The following is a 9,403-nucleotide window of genomic DNA, read 5'->3' as shown; positions in this document are numbered from 1 at the left end:
CCCACGGAGGAAGGAGTGCGGATGCCCGGGCCCTCGAGGCGCAACGCCCGGTGCTGACACTTTTTGGATCAGCCTGCGCTCTAGTGGCTGGTGGAAGGCATTGATCCTGCGGCGCCCTGACCTCCCTCCAGAGGCAAACTGCCCACATTCTGCGAACTTTTCTAGATCTTAGGAAAATGGTCTAGATGCTGCGGGCATGCAGAATATCCAAGGAGTTCCACGTGGGGAAAAAAGGGGGCAAAACAGTTTGGGTAAGCACCTGGTTAACGGGCCCATATTCTGCCCAGTGGGACCTGGGGATTTGAAGAACTCACTCTTTAAAGAGAAATAATTCTACAAGGGTAAAAGGATCAGAAAGGCATTCCTAGGGGGGCTAAGACACGTGTCTTGCATGCAGTGCCCCTCAAAAAATGCTTTCCAAGCGCTTGTCCTCATATGAGGGTTCCCCTGGGCCCATCACGAGTGATCTCTCTGATCACAGAACCAACAGAAAGCTCTGAGCATTGCCCCCGCAGCCCCCGCACGAAGGGAAAGAAAAAAAGAAAGAAAACTAATGAATTCTCTCTGCACAGCATTCTCACAATATATTTCTTTTTTTTTTTTTTTTTTTTTTTTTTTTGGTTTTTGGGCCACACCCGTTTGACGCTCAGGGGTTACTCCTGGCTATGTGCTCAGAAATCGCCCCTGGCTTGGGGGGACCATATGGGACGCCGGGGGATCGAACCGCGGTCCTTCCTTGGCTAGCGCTTGCAAGGCAAGCACCTTACCTCCAGCGCCACCTACCCGGCCCCACAATATATTTCTTGTATAAGGGACTTAAGAACATTGAGTAACCCCTGAGCACCGCTGGGTGTGCCCCACCAAATACTCCAAAGAAACAATGGTTTAAAGTAGAATGTAACCGTAGACCAACTTCATATAGCAAGACTGTTTTGCTTGGCTTGCATATATTTCTAATTTATTTTTCTTCGTTTTAGTTTTGGGGCCACACCCAGGGGTACTCAGGGCTTACTCCTGGCTTTGTGCTCAGTCACTCCTAGTGGGGCTCAGGGACTATATAAAATACTGGGAATTGAACCTCAGTTGCTTCGTGCAAGACAAGTGCCCTACCTGCTCCACCATCTCTCTGACCCCATTTCTAGATATATTTTCTTATTTCCAACACTTGGAAACGAACAGCTGATGGGGGCAGAGTGATAGAACAGTACGTAGGGCCTTTGCATTGTACATGGCCTACCTGGGTTCGATCATGCCAGGATTAATTTCTGAGTGCGGAGCCAGAAGTAACTCCTGAGTGCTGCTGAGTGTGACCCGAAAACAAAATGAACAAACGAAGAAGAAATGATCAGTTGACTTATGAATGTTTGGATTTCTCAAGCTTTTATCCTAGTTTACTTTATTTTGCAGTGTCTGGACTTGAACCCAGGAACACACTTTGCTTCATACTTTGTAATTAGTGTAGCCTACACTATTTCTCCAGCCTGTTTGTATGTTTGTTTGTTTGGGGGCCATACCCAGCAATACTCAAGGAGTTACTCCTTTGCTCTTGGCAGGCTCGGGGACCATATGGGATGCCAGGGATCAAACCTGGGTTGGCCACATGCAAGGCAATTGTCCTAATCGCTGTGCTACCTCTCTAACCCCCAACTGTTTGTATTTCTAACTTGTCTGGAAAGATTGAAAAGCTGGCGATATTCAAAGGATATGAATGAAGAATGTGCTAGAATCTCGTACCCATCACCATCCTGAGGTGAATTTAGTTCATCATGATTCCACTCACTCGTCCGCATCACTTACTTCTCTGGTTATAGGACAACAATGTATTTTCAACACTGATCTAGGGTTTTTGCTGCATATAAAACGACTGGGATGGGGAGCCAGAGCAATAGTACAGTGGTAGAGCATTTGCCTTGCACTGGCCAACACAGGATGAACCCCGGTTCGAAAACCATCATCCTATATGGTCCACTGAGCCTTCCAGGGGCAACTTCTGAGTGCAGAGCCAGGAGTGGCTCCTGAGCACTGCTGGGTGTGTGTGACCAAAAACAAATAAATAAATAAATAAATAAATAAAACCAAAATGGCTGGGAGAAGTAAGCCAGGGCAACTCAGCACAGACCGGGCAAACTTCCAGCTGGTAGGTGAACAGTCTTTGTCCTGGAAGGTTGTTCCAGAGGAGACAACAATTTTATTTCATTTAATTTTATTGGGCGGAGGAGCATTGGCTAAATGCAAAGGGGCAATGCCTGGCAGTGCTTGAGGGGGCATATATAGTGCTGGGATTCAACCAATATTGTGGCTGAAGCCATATGGCAGGCAAGCATCTTTGTTTAATTTTTTTTTGAGCCACACCCAGTAAAGTTCAGTGCTCAGAAGTCACTACTCGTAGGCTCGGGGGACCATATGGGATGCTGAGGATCAAACCTGGATCCATCTTGAGTTGGCTGCTTGCAAAGAAAATGCCCTACTGTTGTGCTATTGCTCCAGCCACTAAAATTTTTTCATTTACTTATTTCTGTTATTTATTTTTGTTGTTTATGGGCTACAGTTGGCAGTGCTCAGGACTTACACTTGGCTCTGTACTCAGGGATTACTCCTATTGGGCTTGGGAACCATATGGGGTGACTTGTGTCGACTATAGGTCAGCTGCATGCAAGGCAAGTGCCCTACTTGCTGTAATATTTCTTTAGCTTCTTATTTTGTCTTATCCTATTGGTGTGCAGGGCTTTTCCCTACCTCTGTGCTCAGGGATCACTTCTGGTGGGGCTGGAAGGACCCTATATGACAGGGATTGAGTTGACCATGTACAAAATAAGTGTCTTTCTTACCCTTTGTACTATGGCTAAATAAATAAAATGATTAATTTTATTTTGGGAGGACTTTTCAAGAGGTGTTCAGGAGATTTGAAGGCCCCACTGTAGGTTCTCAGTCAACCTGGCCATCAGTTCAGCTCAAGGACCAGAATATGCGATTCTGCTTTGGTCTGAAATTCTGACATATCTGGACCTCCGTGGCCATGCTGGGATCTCCAGGGCTGCACCTGGCTCTGCACAGGGAACTATGTTGGGCTGGAAATTAAGCCCAGATCAGGTGCATGTACTGTTCCCCAGTCTCTATTCTGTGTTTGTGGTGTTGGACATTAAATCTAAGCCCTATGTGAGCCCTTATCTCCAGAGTCTCTGTGCCTGCCACTGAGTTCCATCTGCAGTCTCAGTAAACTTTTGTTTTTGTTTGTTTGTTTTGGGGTTTGGGGCCATACCCGGCAGTGCTCAAGGTTACTCCTGGCTCTGCACTCAGAAATCGCTCCCGGCAGGTTTGGGGAACTATGTGGGATGCCAGGAATCAAACCCACGTCCATCCTGGGGTGGCTGTATGCAAGGCAAATGCCCTATCACTGTACAATCTCTCCGGCTCAGTAAACTTTTGTTAGCTGTTTGATTTGGGGCAATGCCTAAGTCAACATATACTACAGCGGGGATCAAACCAGGAATTCTGCATACAAAGAACATGATGTAGATTTTGAGTTATCTGGCCCTTGACACAATTTTGATGTACATAAACTGCACTATTTTTGGTTTTATTTGGTTTGGGGCCACACATGGACAGTGTTCAGGGATCACTTCTGGCTCATTGCTTGGGGAGGGGTTACTTCTGGTGGTATTTTGGGGAATCTGTGTGGTGCTGGGATTGAACATAGCTAGCTACATGTAAGACAATTCCTAGTTATCCCTGTACTACCTCTCCAGCCCAACTTTCATATTTATTATTTTTTGGGCCACACCCGGTGACACTCAGGGGCTATTCCTGGCTATGCGCTCCGAAATCACTCCTGGCTTGGGGGACCATATGGGACAAACTGCAGTCTGTCCTAGGCTATCTCTGGCAAGGCAGACACCTTACCCCTTGCACCACTGCACTGGCCCCTTGAATTGTATTTTTGAGTTCCTAGGGTTATATCCCTAGAAGTGGACCACATGGAAGCTCAATTTCCAGTTTTTCAACTTTCATATTTAATGTAAATAATTTTATAAGTTTGTAGTAATGCATATAGCTATGAGACCACCATATAGCAGCAAGATAATGGACATACTCATCATCTCCAAAAGTCTCCATATGTCTTGTATGTGACTGTTTGGTAAGGACACTTAATGTGAGATTTACCCGTTAGCAAATCTTTTTCTTTTTTTTGTGGAGGGACACATCCGGTGATGCTCAGGGGTTACTCCTGGCAATATGCTCAGAAATCGCCCCTGGCTTGGGGGACCATATGGGATGCTGGAAGATCGAACCACAGTCTGTCCTAGGCTAGTGCAGGCAAGGCAGACACCTTACTGCTTGCACCACTGCTTCGGCTCCTCATTTAGCAAATCCTTAAGCACATAAAGACAGTATTGATGGATCCAGAGAGATAGCACAGCAGTAGGGCATTTGCCTTGCAACCGGCCAACCCAGGATGAATGGTGGTTCGATTCCTGGCATCCCATTTAGTCCCCCGAGCCTGCAAGGGGATGATTTCTGAGTGCAGAGCCAGGAAGAACCCTGAGCATTGCAGGTGTGGCTCCCCAAAAAAAACAAAACATAGGGGCCGGAGCGATAGAACAGCGGGTAGGACGCTTGCCTTGCACGCGCTCGACCTGAGTTCGGTCACCGGCATCCCACATGGCCCCCCGTGCATGCCAGGAAGGCGTCCTGAGCAAAGCTAGGAAGAGCCCCTGAGCATAGCCGGGTGTGGTTAAAAAAAAAAGACAAAAAAAAAAAAAAAACATAAAGAAAAGACAGTATTGATGCTATTACACATTTTGCAAGTGCAGTCAGTTGAACTTTAGGATGAGAATAAAATACATAACCAAATTCAAGAAGATAGTTATCCCTATGTATGTTTTGATTTTGGAAGATGGTGTTTCTGGGCCACATCTAGCAGTGTCTGGGGCTACTTCTGGCTCTTTGCTTAGAAAATTCATCCTGGATGTACTCATCTGTCATTGCCAGGCAGGTAAGTGCCTTAACCACTAAACTAAGGCTCCAGCCCTCACATTGATCCCTTACATGAAAGCAAATAGAAGCAATGGTGGATATAGGGTGTGCATGCTGGGAACTGTGGCAGAGGGAGGTCAACACTGGTGGTGGGAACGGCCCTAAATCACTGTTACTATGTACCTGAAATACAACTGGGAAAGACTTGTAATTTACATTGGTCTCAATAAATAATAATAAAAAAGAAATGGGAGAAATCATATCAAAATTTTTTTTTTTTGGTTTTTGGGTCACACCAGACAGTACTTAGGGGTTACTCCTGGCTCTACGCTCAGAAATCACTCCTGGCAGGCAGGGGGGACCATATGGGATGCTGGGATTTGAACCACCGTCCTTCTGCATGCAAGGCAAATGCCCTACCTCCATGCTATTTCTCTGGCCCTGAATCATATCGATTTTAATCTTAGTTAATGGGGCTTGAGATGACTGTCAATACTCCAAAGGAAGGACCAATATGGTCAGTGGCTTAGCAGACAGGAACATAGCAAGTGTCTGATCAAGAGAGTTAGTTTGAAGGCAGCCAATATTGGGGCTAGACCGACAGTACAGTAGGTAGGGTGCTTGCCTTGCATGCAGCCAACACAAGATTAATCCCTGGGGCCGGAGAGATAGCATGGAGGTAAGGCGTTTGCCTCTCATGCAGGAGGTCATCGGTTCGAATCCCGGCGTCCCATATATGGTCCTCCCGTGCCTGCCAGGAGCAAATTCTGAGCCTGGAGCCAGGAATAACCCCTGAGCACTGCCGGGTGTGACCCAAAAACCACAAAAAAAAAAAAAAAAAAAAAAAAAAAAAGATTAATCCCTAGTATTCCATATGGTCCTCCAAGCCTGCAAGAGTAATTCCTGAGTGCTGTAACCCCTGAGCACTGTGAAGTGTGGCCCAAAAACAAAAGAAAAAATTAAAGACAACCAACACTCTTCAGTATTTGTTTTGGGGTACTCAGTGGAGCTTAGGACTTACTCCTGCTCAAGGATCACTACTGGCAGGGCTCAAGGGACCATATGTGGTGATGGGACTTGAACCTGGGTCAGCTGCAGACAAGATAGGAGTCTGACCTGCTGTAGACCCTAGATTAAGTATTTTTAAAAATCAAGGGCCAGCGATAGTTCAGCGGGTAGGGCATTTGCCTTGTAAGAATCTGATTCAGATTTGATACCTGGCATTCCATATGGTCCCCTGAACCTGCCAGGAGCGCAGATCCAGGAGGAATCCCTGAGCGCCATTAGGTGTGGCCCAAAAATCAGAAACGAAGTAATAAAGAGCCAGAACTATAGTATAGTGTGTCAGGCACTTGCCATGCACTTGCCAATCCTGGCTTCATTCAGGCCCTAAGTAAGAACAGCTCAGGAGTAAGCCCTGAGCAGAGCTGAAGGAAAAAACCCTCCCGCTGGAAAAAAATTAAATAATCAGGGCTACTAGTCTAGTATAGGCATTAAATGCTTTCTTTGCATGTTGCCAACCCCATTTAAGCAGCAAAGGGAGGCCCAATCCCTCTCCCCAAATCCAAAACCAAATAACATCACAGGTATCAATGGTGTGAAAGCTTGAGTGGACAGGGAAGGAGAGAGGAGATTAATAATAGGATTGCTGGGCTGGAGAGATAGCATGGAGGTGGGGTGTTTGTCTTGTATGCAGGACGGTGATTCAAATCCATATGGTCCCTTGAACCTGCCAGGAGTGATTTCTGAGCATAGAGCCAGGAATAACCCCTGAGCACTGCCAGGTGTGACCCAAACAAAACAAAACAAACAAACAAAAAAGGATTGTTTTCACCTTTGGATCACCTGTGAATCCAGAATTGGTGGGAGAAAAGATGCTGTCATTTCAAGTGAAATAAAATATTGAGGGCCTGGAGAGATAGCACAGCGGCGTTTGCCTTGCAAGCAGCCGATCCAGGACCAAAGGTGGTTGGTTCGAATCCCGGTGTCCCATATGGTCCCCCGTGCCTGCCAGGAGCTATTTCTGAGCAGACAGCCAGGAGGAACCTCTGAGCAACGCCGGGTGTGGCCCAAAAACAAAAACAAAAACAAAAATATTGAAATGCTGGGGCCGGAGAGTTAGCATGGAGGTAGGGTATTTGCCTTGCATGCAGAAGGACGGCAGTTTGAATCCCGGCATCCCATGTGGTTTCCCGAGCCTGCCAGGAGCAATTTCTGAGCATAGAGCCAGGAGTAAACCCTGAGCGCTGTTGGGTGTGACCCCCACCCCTCAAATATTGGAATGCTGGGGTCAGAGCAGTAGTACAAGTGGGGCATTTGCCTTGCATGAAGCTGACCCAATTTTAATCCCTGGCATCCCATATGCCCTCAAGCACAGCCAAAAGTAATTACTGAGTACAGAGATAGGAATAAGGCCTGAGCATGCTAGGTATGGCCCCAAAACAAAACCCAAAAAATTGGAATCCTGGGGGTTGGAACGATAGTACTGTGGGTAAGGTGTTTCCTGGCATCACATATGGTTCCTCTGAGCTCGCTGGGTGTGGCCCAAAAACCAAACAAACAAAATAAATTTGAATTCTAGAGAGATAGTATAATGGAGAAGCCTTGTACTAGGCTGAGTTGGGTTCAATCCTGGCATCCCATATGGTTCCCTTAACCCTGCCAGGAGTGATCCTGAGTGCAAAGCTAGAAGCTCTAAGAGGCCAGAAACATTGTCCAATGAGATGGTTAAGTGCAATTGGATAGGCATTTGGCTGGCATGCAGTCAACCTGGGTTTGATCCCCAATATCCCATATGGTCCACCAGGAATAATTCCTGAGTGCAGAGCCAGGAGTAACCCCTGAGTACCACTGTGTGTGATCCAAAAAACAAGAAAGAAAACGGGCTGGAGCGGTGGAGCCTTGCAAGTGCTAGCCTAGAACGGACCGAGGTTCTATCCCCGGCATTCCATATGGTTCCCCAAACCAGGAGCGATTTCTGAGCACATAGCAGGGAGTAACCCCTGAGTGTCACCGGGTGTGGCCCAAAAAAACAAAACAAAACAACAAAGAAACCAACAAAAAACAAGCCGCTCTAGAGCACAGTTGGGTGAGGTGTCAAAACAAAAACGGGGAAAATAGGGCTGGAGAGATACTATAGTGCAGGGGTCTTCAAACTGCGGCCCGCAGAGGAGTCTGATCCGGCCCGTCAGCAGTGAGCGCTGTTTGGTTGCCAAGATACCTGCCAGCATATACACTCAGTGTATATACAAATATCAGGAACCATGCACTCAAAATGGTAACCATCTTTGGTAGCACTTATGCCTGTGAACAGACTTTTTCAAGAATGAAACATCTGAAATCTCCAACCAGATCAAGATTAACTGATGCCCACTTGCATCACTTGTTACAGCTGGCAGTGACAAATATGGAACCAGACATTGACCATATCTTTAGCCAAAAGCAGGCCCACAGTTCCCATTGAAATACTGGTGCGTGATCTATTTATTTATAAATGGTTTTCATTTTATTTATATAAGATATGTGCAGTGTGAGTAGGAATTAGTAGCTCATATAGTCTGGCCCTCCAGCTCTCTAAGGGACCGTAATCCGGCCCCCACTTTAAAAAGTTTGAAGACCCCTTGGGGCTGGAGAGATAGCATGGAGGTAGGGCGTTTGCCTTTCCTGCAGGAGGTCATCGGTTCGAATCCCAGCGTCCCATATGATCCCCCGTGCCTGCCAGGAGCGATTTCTGAGCCTGGAGCTAGGAATAATCCCTGAGCACTGCCGGGTGTGTCCCAAAAAACACACACACACACAAAAAAAAAAGTTTGAAGACCCCTGCTATAGTGGGAAAGTGATTGCTGTACATGGCTGTACATGGCTGACCCAGGTTCAATGCCCGACACTACCTAATGTCCCTGATGCCTCACAGGAGTGATTCCTAATCACCAGGTGTAGGCACAAACAAAACAAAACAAAAAATTGGAATCCGGGGCTGGAGTGATAGCGCAGTGGTAGGGAGTTTGCCTTGTATGCGACTGACCCAGGACGAATCCCCAGGTTTCCCATCTGGTCCCCCAAGCCAGGAGCAATTTTTTTTTTGGGGGGGGGCACACCCACTTGATACTCAGGGGTTACTCCTGGCTAAGCACTCAGAAATTGTCCCTGGCTTGGGGGGAACCATATGGGATGCTGGGGGATCTAACCGTGGTCCTTCCTTGGCTAGCACTTGCAAGGCAGACACCTTACCTCTAGCGCCACCTCACTGGCCCCGCCAGGAGCAATTTTTGAGCACATATTCAGGAGTAACCCCTGAGCGTCACCAGGTGTGGCCCAAAATCCAAAAAAAAAAAAAAAGTTGGAACCCAAATATTCCCCAAAATGTTGGGCCCGGAGAGATAGCACAGCGGCATTTGCCTTGCAAGCAGCCGATCCAGGACCTAAGGTG

The sequence above is a fragment of the Suncus etruscus genome, chromosome 10, assembly GCF_024139225.1.
Source record: "Suncus etruscus isolate mSunEtr1 chromosome 10, mSunEtr1.pri.cur, whole genome shotgun sequence".
NCBI lineage: Eukaryota > Metazoa > Chordata > Mammalia > Eulipotyphla > Soricidae > Suncus > Suncus etruscus.
The sequence above is the reverse complement of the archived record's forward strand: the minus strand, read 5'-3'. Positions refer to the sequence as shown.